The sequence below is a fragment of the Oncorhynchus mykiss genome, chromosome 30, assembly GCF_013265735.2.
Source record: "Oncorhynchus mykiss isolate Arlee chromosome 30, USDA_OmykA_1.1, whole genome shotgun sequence".
NCBI lineage: Eukaryota > Metazoa > Chordata > Actinopteri > Salmoniformes > Salmonidae > Oncorhynchus > Oncorhynchus mykiss.
The window spans coordinates 28,077,819-28,087,399 of record NC_050570.1 but is presented as its reverse complement, the minus strand read 5'-3'; positions in this window follow the sequence as shown (position 1 = coordinate 28,087,399).

Genomic DNA, 9,581 nt, shown 5'->3' with positions numbered 1-9,581 from the left:
TGGCAGGGTAATTGGGCTTGTGGAGTGGGCAGGGGGAGGGAGTGATGTGGGGGGTATTCTCAGAAGGATGTTTGTTGACACAGAGGTGAAGACTGATTTCCCGTGGTGGGGAATGGAAGTACCCCGCCTTTTACACTCTCCCCAAAGAGGAGAGGAATTCATTAAGGCCATAGACTGGTTCTCAGTACACAAATGCAGTGATCTGGTGGACAGGGACAGTCTGACATGACGTCATGCTTTGGGTCACACCTGTTAAAGGAGCACTAGGCAGAAATCGCTCCACCATTTCCTGGTTGCTAAAATTCTAATAGTTTGCCTAATTTCCATTTAAAACAAGCAAGTATAGTGTAGATAATCATTGTACCATCTAAACTGCTGTGAAATATATTTTCCATAACCAAAAATATTGTATTTTCAGCAGTTTGAAGCTGGTGTACAAAACCTAAAGTAAAATACGCAAAACAAAACGTAAGAGCAGGAAGCGTAGAAATGGCGCAAATAGAATAGGTATACGGCTTCTTAGACCTGCTTTCAATGAGAATGACAGATCTATAACTCGCATTGCTATGTGAATTTGGTCGGGTCGCACAATATTGTTCCATATTGCAGCTTTAAGTCTGGGTGAGGTATGATTTGTGTATCACAATATGGATGTTGGTGATATGCAAATCATCCAATTTCATCTCTCTCATGACAAAGCAGAACATTTTCAAAATGGAAGCTGTGCCACGTAAACTTAGCACTAGCAACACTCATGTAGTCATTTTGGTAATTGTTGAAACTATTGAAGTATATGAAACGCTTCAGTCTGGTTTTAGACCCCATCATAGCACTGAGACTGCACTTGTGAAGGTGGAAAATTACCTTTTAATTGCGTCAGACCAAGGCTCTGCATCTGTCCTCGTGCTCCTAGACCTTAGTGCTGCTTTTGATACTATCGATCACCACACTCTTTTGGAGAGATTAGAAACCCAAATTGGTCTACACGGACAAGTTCTGGCCTGGTTTAGATCTTATCTTATCAGTTTGTCTCTGTGGATCATTTGTCCTCTGACAAATCAATTGTACATTTCGGTGTTCCTCAAGGTTCCATTTTAGGACCACTATTGTTTTCACTATATATTTAACCTCTTGGTGATGTCATTCGGACACATAATGTTAACTTTCACTGCTATGCGGATGACACACAGCTGTGCATTTTGATGAAACATGGTGATGCCCCAAAATTGCCCTCCCTGGAAGCATGTGTTTCAGACATAAGTAAGTGGATGGCTGCAAATGTTCTACTTTTAAACTCGGACAAAACAGAGATGCTTGTTCAAGGTCCCGAGAACTTCTGTCGAATCTGATAATTAATCTTGATGGTTGTACAGTCGTCTCACATAAAACTGTGAAGGACCTCAGCGTTACTCTGGACCCTGATCTCTCTTTTGACGAACATATCAAGACTGTTTCAAGGACAGCTTTTTTCCATCTACGTAACATTGCAAAAATCAGAAACTTTCTGTCCAAAAATGATGCAGAAAAATGTATCCATGCTTTTGTCACTTCTAAGTTAGAACTGCAATGCTCTACTTTCCGGCTACCCGGATAAAGCACTAAATAAACTTCAGTTAGTGCTAAACACGGCTGCTAGAATCTTCACTAGAACCAAAAAAAATAATAATATTACTCCAGTGCTAGCCTCTCTACACTGGTTTCCTGTCAAGGCAAGGGCTGATTTCAAGGTTTTACTGCTAACTTTCGAAGCATTACATGGGCTTGCTCCTACCTATCTCTCTGATTTGGTCCTGCCGTACATACCTACACGTACGCTATGGTCACAAGACGCAGGCCTCCTTACTGTCCCTAGAATTTCTAAGCAAACAGCTGGAGGCAGGGCTTTCTCCTACAGAGCTCCGTTTTTATGGAATGGTCTGCCTACCCATGTGAGAGACGCAGACACGGTCCCAACCTTTAAGTCTTTATTGAAGACTCATCTCTTCAGTCGATCCTATGATTGAGTGTAGTCTGGCCCAGGAGTGTGAAGGTGAACAGAAAGACACTGGAGCAATGAACCGCTCTTGCTGTCTCTGCCTGGCCGGTTCCCATCTCTCTACTGGGATTCTCTGCCTCTAACCCTATTACAGGGGCTGAGTCACTGGCTTACTGGTGCTCTTCCATGCCGTCCCTAGGAGGGGTGCGTCAGTTGAGTGTGTTGAGTCACTGACGTGATCTTCCTGTCCGGGTTGGCGCCCCCCTTTGGATTGTGCCGTGGCGGAGATCTTTGTGGGCTATACTCGGCCTTGTCTCAGGATGGTAAGTTGGTAGTTGAAGACATCCCTCTTGTGGTGTGGGGGCTGTGCTTTGGCAAAGTGGGTGGGGTTATATCCTGCCTGTTTGGCCCTGTCCGGGGGTATCATCGGATGGGCCACAGTGTCTCCTGACCCCTCCTGTCTCAGCCTCCAGTATTTATGCTGCAGTAGTTTATGTGTAGGGGGGCTAGGGTCAGTCTGTTATATCTGGAGTATTTCTCCTGTCATATGAATTTAAGCATGCTCTCTCTAATTCTCTCTCTTTTTCTCTCTTTTTCTCTCTTTCTTTCTTTCTTTCTTTCTTTCTCTCTTTCTTTTTTTTTCTTTCTTTCTCTCTCTCGGAGGACCTGAGCCCTAGGACCATACCTCAGGACTACCTGGCCTGATGACTCCTTGCTGTCCCCAGTCCATCTGGCCGTGCTGCTGCTCCAGTTTCAACTGTTCTGCCTGCGGCTATGGAACCCTGACCTGTTCACCGGACGTGCTACCTGTCCCAGTTCTGCTGTTTTCAACTCTCTAGAGACAGCAGGAGTTGTAGAGATGCTCTGAAAGATCGGCTATGAAAAGCCAACTGACATTTACTCCTGCGGTGCTGACCTGTTGCACCCTCGACAACCACTGTGATTATTATTGTTTGACCCACCTGGTCATCTATGAACATTTGAACATCTTGGCCATGTTCTATTATAATCTCCACCCGGCACAGCCAGTAGAGGACTAGGTTTCTTCCTAGGTTCTGGCCTTTCTAGGGAGTTTTTCCTAGCCACCGTGCTATTACACCTGCATTGCTTTCTGTTTCTGGTTCTAGGCTGGGTTTCTGTACAGCACTTTGTGACATCAGCTGATGTAAGAAGGGCTTTATAAATACATTTGATTTGATTTGATATTGTGATATGGATGCCCATACTGCCCAGGCCCTAGACCTAATACATGTAACACCGCCAGTGCCAATGTTTAGGGTAATACCTGTAAGCCTGCCAACGCCTGATATCTGACATCAGTAGGATGTGTGCCATCCTTAATGTTTTTCCCACAAGATTCCTAAGCAAATGCAAAAAGCAGGGTGTATTTGGAAAACAGAAAAAGAAGGGATAGCTCTATTCACTTATTTGTTTATATCTCTCACAAGTGTGTTAGCATTTGCAATGACCAATAGAAATTCTATTGACCTATTTGTCACAGCAGCTCTTCGCCCGGACAAAGGAAGAGAGGTTGTTTATTCTTATTGAAATGTGAAGATTCAAACATGTTGACAATTTGCATAGTCCTGCATGTCAACAAAGAGGCTGGGGGGCGTGAGGGTGGTGGTGGTGGGGGGGATGAGTGCTGCTATGCTGCTGAGTCTGAATTACAATAGCCCCCTACTCTCAGGAATGTGCCCGAGGCTCTTACAGTGTAAAGTAATTTTATATATATATGTTTTTTTATTTTTTTTTTATTGGCCCATTCACCTCTTTGGAGGACAATAAATAACTTTGTTTTTACAGCTTTTCATTTTTTGTTACATTTACATTCTACACATATTTTACATACATGGCACTTTTTTTACACAGTAGTTGACAAAATATAGTAATTTGATATACAGTGCTCTCCGTAATGATTGGGACAGGGAAGCATATGTGTATTAAAGTAATCAAATGTTAAGTATTTGGTCCCATATTCATAGCATACAATGACTACATCAAGCTTGTGACTCTACAAATGTGTTGGATGCATTTGCAGTTCGTTTTGGTTGTGTTTCAGATGATTTTGTGCCCAATAGAAAGGAATGATAAATAATGTATTATGTCATTTTGGAGTCACTTTTATTGTAAATAAGAATATCATATGTTTCTAAGCACTTCGACATTAATGTGGACGCTACCATGATTACGGATAGTCCTGAATGAATCGTGAATAATAATGAGTGAGAAAGTTAGAAGTTAGACCCCCCCCCCCCCCCCCCCCCCCCAATGCTAACCTCCCCATTATTGTAATGGTGAGAGGTTAGCATGTCTTGGTGAAAAACAGACTGTTTTTCACCAAGACATGCTAACCTCTCACCCTTACCATTTTTTTTTTGGGGGGGGGGGGGTATGACATTTGCGCGTCTAACTTTCTCACTCATTATTATTCACGATTCATTCAGGTTTACCTGTAATCATGGTAGCATCCACATTAATGCAGAAATAATTTTGCATAATTTGCTGTTTTGTTGATGAAAAACGCTGTCTCATTCACCACTCGAGAATCTCCCATAAGTGTTCAATTGGGTTGAGATCTGGTGATTTAGACACACACACGATCACACACACACACTTTAAACCCCCTATGCTCCTTTGAGACGTGGCATTTATTCATGTATGCCAGGGGAAACCAGGCTTCCCCTAAAAATACACCAACAAAATAAGAAAAAAACGTATTGTTTTTTCAAATCTTTTGTCTCTCTTGTGTTTCAGTTTCCTTCAATTCGGAAGAGGCTCAATGTACAGTTGAAGTCGGAAGTTTACATACACTTAGGTTGGAGTCATTAAAACTTGTGTTTCAACCACTCCACACATTTCTTGTTAACAAACTATAGTTTTGGCAAGTCGGTTAGGACATCTACTTTGTGCATGACACAAGTAATTTTTCCAACAATTGTTTTCAGACTTGTAATTCACCGTATCACAATTCCAGTGGGTCAGAAGTTTACATACACTAAGTTGACTGTGCCTTTAAACAGCTTGGAAAATTCCATAAAAAGATGTCATGGCTTTAGAAGCTTCTGTGTCAATTGGAGGTGTATTTGTGGATGTATTTCAAGGCCTACCTTCAAACTCAGTGCCTCTTTGCTTGACATCATGGGAACATCAAAAGAAATCAGCCAAGACCTCAGAAAAAAAATTGTAGACCTCCACAAGTCTGGTTCATGACGGCTGGTTCATGCAGCCGTCATACCACTCAGGAAAGAGACGCGTTCTGTCTCCTAGAGGTGAACGTACTTTGGTGCGAAAAGTGAAAATCAATCCCAGAACAACAGCAAAGGACCTTGTGAAGATGCTGGAGGAAACAGATACAAAAGTATCTATATCCACAGTAAAACAAGTCCTATATCAACATAACCTGAAAGGCCGCTCAGCAAGGAAGAAGCCACTGCTCAAATACCGCCATAAAAAAGCCAGACTATGGTTTGCAACTGCACATGGGGACAAATATACATACTTTTTGGAGAAATGTCCTCTGGTCTGATGAAACAAAAATAGAACTGATTCAGTTACACCAGCTCAGTCAGGGGGAACGGGACAAAATTCACCCAACTTATTGTGGGATGCTTGTGGAAGTCTACCCGAAACGTTTGACCCAAGTTAATTAAACAATTTCAAATATAAACTGAGTGTATGTAAACTTCTGACCCACTGGGAATGTGATGAAAGAAATTAAAGCCGAAATAAATCATTCTCTCTACTATTATTCTGACATTTCACATTCTTAAAATAAAGTGGTGATCCTTACTGACCTAAGACAGGGAATTTTTACTCTGATTAAATGTAAGTAATTGTGAAAAATTGAGTTTAAATGTATATGAATGTATCAACTGTATCTAAACGGAGACGGAATCCAAGTGAGAGAAACAGTCTACGTCTGTCTCAATACAGTGCCTTGCGAAAGTATTCGCCCCCCTTGAACTTTGCGACCTTTTGCCACATTTCAGGCTTCACACATAAAGATATAAAACTGTATTTTTTTGTGAAGAATCAACAACAAGTGGGACACAATCATGAAGTGGAACGACATTTATTGGATATTTCAAACTTTTTTAACAAATCAAAAACTGAAAAATTGGGCGTGCAAAATTATTCAGCCCCTTTACTTTCAGTGAAGCAAACTCTCTCCAGAAGTTCAGTGAGGATCTCTGAATGATCCAATGTTGACCTAAATGACTAATGATGATAAATACAATCCACCTGTGTGTAATCAAGTCTCCGTATAAATGCACCTGCACTGTGATACTCTCAGAGGTCCGTTAAAAGCGCAGAGAGCATCATGAAGAACAAGGAACACACCAGGCAGGTCCAAGATACTGTTGTGAAGAAGTTTAAACCGGATTTGGATACAAAAAGATTTCCCAAGCTTTAAACATCCCAAGGAGCACTGTGCAAGCAAAAATATTGAAATGGAAGGAGTATCAGACCACTGCAAATCTACCAAGACCTGGCCGTCCCTCTAAACTTTCAGCTCATACAAGGAGAAGACTGATCAGAGATGCAGCCAAGAGGCCCATGATCACTCTGGATGAACTGCAGAGATCTACAGCTGAGGTGGGAGACTCTGTCCATAGGACAACAGTCAGTTGTATATTGCACAAATCTGGCCTTTATGGAAGAGTGGCAAGAAGAAAGCCATTTCTTAAAGATATCCATAAAAAGTGTTGTTTAAAGTTTGCCACAAGCCACCTGGGAGACACACCAAACATGTGGAAGAAGGTGCTCTGGTCAGATGAAACCAAAATTGAACTTTTTGGCAACAATGCAAAACGTTATGTTTGGCGTAAAAGCAACACAGCTGAACACACCATCCCCACTGTCAAACATGGTGGTGGCAGCATCATGGTTTGGGCCTGCTTTTCTTCAGCAGGGACAGGGAAGATGGTTAAAATTGATGGGAAGATGGATGGAGCCAAATACAGGACCATTCTGGAAGAAAACCTGATGGAGTCTGCAAAAGACCTGAGACTGGGACGGAGATTTGTCTTCCAACAAGACAATGATCCAAAAGATAAAGCAAAATCTACAATGGAATGGTTCAAAAATAAACATATCCAGGTGTTAGAATGGCCAAGTCAAAGTCCAGACCTGAATCCAATCGAAAATCTGTGGAAAGAACTGAAAACTGCTGTTCACAAATGCTCTCCATCAAACCTCACTGAGCTCGAGCTGTTTTGCAAGGAGGAATGGGAAAACATTTCAGTCTCTCGATGTGCAAAACTGATAGAGACATACCCCAAGCGACATACAGCTGTAATCGCAGCAAAAGGTGGCACTACAAAGTATTAACTTAAGGGGGCTGAATAATTTTGCACGCCCAATTTTTCAGTTTTTGATTTGTTAAAAAAGTTCCACTTCATGATTGTGTCCCACTTGTTGTTGATTCTTCACAAAAAAATACAGTTTTATATCTTTATGTTTGAAGCCTGAAATGTGGCAAAAGGTCGCAAAGTTCAAGGGGGCCGAATACTTTCGCAAGGCACTGTATGTGTAGCCTATGTCTCTGATGTTTTCTGGCCCAAAAGTGTATGAAATTGTTGCCGCCCATAGCATTAAATTCAATAAGAAGGGACGCGAGCGAGCATTTGGCCTCATTTGATAAAAAAATAAAATAATAATAGCCAATCAGCATTGAGCTAAACTGAGTGAGCTCAACTGTGAATGGTCCTGGGTCACTGAAAAAGTGTCAAGGGATGCCAGTTTGGATTTGGCTTCACACCATACACATCACATCAAAAGCAGAATGTCAATGACAGAAAAAAAACGTGAATTGTTTCATGTCGTTGTCCTCCGGTGGCTAGCGAGCTAGCTAAAATCATCCCTTTCCTAAATTAGAGTCATAGACCGTTTCATCAACATGAAAGAGAGGAGGATGGCATTGGCTTTCCTCTAAAACATGTTTTTGTACACACACACACACACATGCACGCACACACACACACACACACACACACACACACACACACACACACACACACACACACACACACACACACACACACACACACACACACACACACACACACACACACACACACACACACACACACACACACATCAGATGTAGCTTACATTGATTGGACAAAATCGTTTTTGGTACCTTTTATAGTCACTATTAGACTAAGCAAAGGTGATTTGATGATGTTGAAATAGAAGTTGGTACTGGAATAGTGGAGGCAGCTCCTGTTTTCTTTGCAACTTGTGGTAACTTTCTGTGGTTCTAAATAAATAGTTGTTTAGTTGTCCATGACAATGCTCTTTCCATGACATAGACTGACCAGGTGAATGCAGGTGAAAGCTATGAAAGTCACTTGTTAAATCCACTTCAATCAGTGTAGATGAATGGGAGGAGACACTTTAAAGGATTTTTAAGCCTTGAGACAATTAAAACATGGATTGTGTATGTGTGCCATTCGGATGATGAATGGGCAAGACAAAAGATTTAAGTGCCTTTGAACGGGGTATGGTAGTAGGTGCCAGGCACAGCAGTTTGTGTCAAGACCTATAACGCTCAACAGTTTCCCATTGTGTACCAAGAATGGTCCACCAACCAAAGGACATCCAGCCAACTTTACACAACTGTGGGAAGCATTGGAGTCAACATGGGCCATCCTCCCTGTGGAACGACACCTCGACACCTTGTAGAGGTCATGTCCCAACGAACTGAGGCTGTTCTGAGGTCAAAAGGGGGGCGTGGTTATGATGTTGAACTGATCAGACATGTTTTTAGTGCTCTCCTGACAATTTCGGCTAAACTTATTTTTAATTATTTTAATCTCTTATTTCAAATCCTCATAACATGAACAGCAATTTTCTTGGATAATTTCAGGGGTATCTACATCCGTTATGAATCGACTTAAACATAGTCCTCCTAAAACAAAAAGAACATCTCGCACTGACAACGTGGTCCAGACTAGGCCAGTTAGCCCTGCTAATTCAGCCAGCTCTACTAACCCAGTTAGCCCTGCAAGCTCCTCACACCACAAGTCCGACATGACAACCAACGATGTCGATGACCTAAACCAGAACTAAGGGGTTTTGGAAGCAATCTCTGCCATGAGGGCGGACTTTTCCATCAAACTCGAAGGTGTCCTAACAGGGATTATTGAGGTTAAACTTGACCTTAAAGCCTACTCCACGCGCTTGGACAAAGCAGAGGAACGCATTAGCATGGTGGAAGATACTGTCGTCACTGTCAAAACATGTTGGAGAAACAGGTGGCGGACCTTACTTCAAAACCTAACTCGCTCGAGAACCACCACAGGAGGTCAAATTTGAAACTGGTTAATCTACACGAAAAGTAGAAGATGGTGACGCATTTGCATTTCTCGAGAGATTGTTTCCAGAGCCATTGGGTCCAGACAACTTTCCGGTTCCCCTGCGCATTGAAAGAGCCCATCGGCTTCTGGCTCCTACAAGCACAAGAAACCACCACCTCTCCTCAAGTCCTTATCATGAAGTTTCTCAACTTTCAAGACAAAATCTGAGTGATGTGGAAAGCCAGGGCTAAGGGCAAGGTGATGTACGGAGACCAAGATATCATGTTCTTCCTTCAGATGGG